The sequence below is a fragment of the Bos taurus genome, chromosome 1, assembly GCF_002263795.3.
Source record: "Bos taurus isolate L1 Dominette 01449 registration number 42190680 breed Hereford chromosome 1, ARS-UCD2.0, whole genome shotgun sequence".
NCBI classification, from domain to species: domain Eukaryota; kingdom Metazoa; phylum Chordata; class Mammalia; order Artiodactyla; family Bovidae; genus Bos; species Bos taurus.
Genome location: NC_037328.1, coordinates 136,554,369 through 136,558,847, shown reverse-complemented (window position 1 = coordinate 136,558,847; position 4,479 = coordinate 136,554,369). Strand labels below are relative to the sequence as shown.

General features: G+C 40.5%; 1 pseudogene; it reads left to right on the top strand.

Annotated features, from left to right (window-relative positions):
• The first annotated feature begins 1,690 nt into the window (after positions 1-1,690).
• LOC782828 (sodium/potassium-transporting ATPase subunit beta-3-like) lies at positions 1,691-2,499 on the top strand (annotated as a pseudogene).
• The last annotated feature ends 1,980 nt before the right edge of the window (positions 2,500-4,479 follow it).

Here is a 4,479-nt window from a genome sequence, read left to right as displayed (position 1 = left end):
TGAACACCCAGGACTGATCTCCTTTAGAATGGACTGGTTGGAGCTCCTTGCAGTCCAAGGGACTCTCAAGAGTCTTCTCCAACACCACAGTTCAAAAGCATATAGTAGTGTGCATGTCAGTTCCAATCTCCTAATTTATCCCTTCACCCCTTACCCCTGGTAACCATAAATTAGTTTTCCACATCTGTAACTCAATTCCTGTTTTGTCAAATAAGCTCATTTGTACCCTTTTTTATTTTAGATTCCACATACAAATGCTATCATATGATATTATCTTTCTCTGTCTGACTTACTTCAATCACCAATGATTTCTAAGTCCATCCATGCTGCTGTCAATGGCATTAAATAATTCCTTTTTATGCCTAAGTAATATTCCATTGTATATACATACCCCATCTTCTTATCTAGTCCTCTGTTGATATACATTTGGTTGCTTCCAAGTTCTGGCTATGGTAAATAGTGCTGCAATGAATATTTGGATACATGTATCTTTTTGAATTATGATTTTCTCTGGATATATGACTAGGAGTGGTATTTCTGAATCATATGTTAGCTTATTTTTTTTTTTTCTTATTCTCCATAGTGGCTATACCAATTTATATTCCCACCAGCAGTGTAGGAGGGCTCCCTTTTGTTCATGTCCTCTCCAGTATTTATTGTTTGAAACTTTTCTGATGATGCCATTCTGACCAGTATGAGGTGATACCCCATTATTGATTTGATTTGCATTTCTCTAATAATTAGTGCATGCATGAGTGCTAAGTCACTTTAGTTGTGTCTGACTCTTTGAAACCCCATGGACTGTAGCCCACCAGGCTCCTCTGTCCATGGGATTAACCTGGCAATAATATTAGAGTAGGTTGCCATTTCTTACGCATCTCTTACATGTCCTGAATTGGCAGACATGTTCTTTAGCACTAGTGTCACCTGGGAAGTCCCAGTAATTAGTGACCTAAATCAAATCTCTTACAATTATACAGTGGAAGTGACAAATAGATTCAAGGGATTAGATATGATGGAGAGTGCCTGAAGATCTATGGACAGAGTTTTATAACACTGCACAGGAGACGGTGATCAAAACCATTCCAAAGAAAAAGAAAAGCAAAAAAGCAAAATGGTTGTCTGAGGAGGCCTTACAAATGGCTCAGAAAAGAAGAGAAGTGAAAGGCAAAGGAAAAAAGGAAAGATAGACCCATCTGAATGCAGAGTTCCAAACAATAGCAAGGAGAGAAAAGAAAGCCATCCTAAATGAACAATGCAAAGAAATACATGAAAACAGTAGAACAGAAAAGACTAGAAATCTCTTCAAGAAAATTAGAGATACCAAGGGAACATTTCATTAAAAAGGTAGGCACAATAAAAGACAAACAATATGGACCTAACAGAAGCAGAAGATATTAAGAAGAGGTGGTAAAAATACACAGAAGAACTATACAAAAAAGTCTTGGGGGCCTGAACAGCGCAGGGATTGGCTCCGGAGGACGGAGCTGTAGTCCAGTAGCAGCCCAACTGGGCGCAGTTCAGCACAGGCGGTTTGACTGCTCTCCACAGCCAGGAGGTTTCCTCAGCCCCGTTGTCTTCCACACAGCTGCTGGCGCTGGGCTGTGTGGCTGGAGACTGGACGCGTCTCTGCGCTCCTCGCTGCTCCACCCCCACGGCCGCAGCTCCCCTTGTCAACAGCACACACACCATGATGAAGAAAGACAAGAAATCCTTCAACCAGAGCCTGGCCGAATGGAAGCTCTTCCTCTCCAACTGGACCACCAAGAGCTGAGGTTTGATCGTACTCTTCCACCTAGTCTGTTATGGGTTCCTGGCTGCACTCTTTTCATTCACAATGTGGACCATGCTTCAGACTCTGAACGATGAAGTTCCAAAATACCATGACCAGATTCCTAGTCCAGGATTTACAGTTTTTCCAAAAGCAGTGTCGGTGTTGGATATTTCATTCACTCTGTCTGATTCAGAATCCTATCAAGGGTACATTGATGACCTTAAGAAATTTCTAAAGCCATATGGCTTAGAAGAATAGAACAATCTCACAGACTGGAACCTTTTTTGAGCAGAAGATTCCAGAATACACAACATGTCAGTTTCTTCTCGCCTTATTTGAAGGATGCAGTGGTGTGGATGATCCCACGTTTGGCTACCAAGCAGGAAACACTTGTGTTCTTATGAAAATTAACAGAACAATTGGATTACAGCCTCAAGGAGAACCAAGGATAGACGGTATTGCAAAGAGTGAAAGCACAGCAGTTCTATCAACTTATTCTCCCAATGGAAAGATAGATTTAAAATATTTTCCATATTATGGAAAAAAAACTGCATGGGAGCTACCTGCAGCCACTAGTTGCCATCCAGCTCAGCTTTGGTAGTGATGCTGAAGTAAAAGAAGCAATGGTTGAGTGCAAGATTGATGGATCACCCAACCTAAAAACCCAGAATGACCATGACAAGTTTTTAGGATGAGTTACATTCAAGATCACCATGCATGCATAGTAGGAGTTAGGATGTCTCCACAGAGTAAACGTTGTGTTGTCTGGCTTCATTTTGTATCAGCCAAACCTGTCATTCCAGAATTATGAGACCACCTTGGAGAAAGGTGGAGTGGGACATGACACTGGGGTAACATAATGTGCTTCCAGATGATAGTGGTCCATGTCTTTCCAAGTAACTGTGTGTTGCCTCTGTTGCTTTTTGAACCATGTACAGTCACTAGATAGCAACTGTGAACTCCTGATTCTGAACATGTAGGTTGGGAATCTTCTCCAATTTTTATGTGGTTTAGTTGCCAAGTGTCTAAAGCTTAATGTGCTGTGTTATGTAAATACTTTATAGATTTAACACTGGTTAACTGTCATATTTTGATGCTAGCAAAGTTTTAGGGGATAAAATGGTATCTGACCAAAATCAAATGACTTTATACCTGCAAGAAAATCAGCTTGTGGAAAACTTCTGTGCATGAGGAGGAAAAAGGAAAATAAAAGTGGATTTGAAAGGTAAAAAAAAAAATTCTAATGACCAGATAATCACAATTACTCACCTAGAGTCAGACCTCCTGAAGAGCGAAATAAAGTGGCCCTTAGGAAGCATCACTACGAACAAAGTTAGTAGAGGTGATGGAATTCCAGCTGAGCAATTTCAAATCCTAAAAGATAATGCTGTTAAAGTGGTGCACTCAATATGTCAGCAAATTTGGAAAACTTAGCAGTTGCCACAGAACTGGAAAAGGTCGTTTTCATTCCAAAACCAAAGAAGGGCAATGCCGAAGAATGTTCAAACTATGGCACAATGACACTCATTTCACACGCTAGCAAGGTAATGCTCAAAATCCTCCAAGCTAGGCTTCAACAGTACATGAAACTGAGAACTTACAGGTGTACAAGCTGGGTTTAGAAAATGCAAAGGAACCAGAGATCAAATTGCCAACATCTGCTAGATCATATAAAAAGCAAGAGAATTCCAGAAAAACATCTGCTTCATTGACTATGCTAAAGCCTTTGACTGTGTGGATCTCAAAAAACTGTGGAATATTCTTAAAGATTTGGGAATACCAGGCTACCTTACCTGCCTCCTGAGAAACTTCTATGCATATCAAGAAGAAACAGTCAGAACTGGACATGAAACAATGGACTAGTTTCAAATTTGGAAAGGAGTATGTCAAGGCTGTATATTGTCACCCTGCTTATTTAACTTCTCTGCAGGGTACGTAATACGAAATGCCGGGCTGGATGAAGAAGCACAAACTGGACTCAAGATTTCCAGGAGAAATATCAATAACCTCAGATATGCAGATGACACCACTCTTATGGCAAAGAGGAATTAAAGAGCCTCTTGATGAAGGTGAATGAAGAGAGTGAAAAATTTGGCTTAAAACTCAACATTCATAAAACCAAGATCATGGCATCCAGTCTTATCACTTCATAGCAAATAGATGGGGAAACAATGGAAACTGTGACAGACTTTATTTTCTTGGGCTCCAAAATCACTGCAGATGGTGACTACAGCCATGAAATTAAAATATGCTTGCTTCTTGGAAGAAGAGCTGTGATCAACCTAGACAGCACATTAAAAAGCAGAGATATCACTTTGCAGACAAAGGTACATCTAGTCAAGGCTATGGTTTTTCCAGTAATCAAGTATGGATGTCAGAGTTGGACCATAAGGAAGGCTGAGTGCTGAAGAATTGATGCTTTTGAACTGTGGTGTTGGAGAAGATTCTTGACAGTCCCTTGGACAGCAAGGAGATCCAACCAGTCATTCCTAAAGAAAGTGAACCCTGAGTATTCATTGGAAGGACTGATGCTAAAGCTGAAGCTCCAATACTTTGGCCATCTGATGTGAAGGGCCAACTCATTGGAAAAAAAAAACCCTGAATTTTGGAAAGATTGAGGGTGAGAAAAGGATGGGACAACAGAGGATGAGACGGTTGGATGATATCGCCAGCTCAATGGACATGAATTTGAGCAAGCTTTGAGA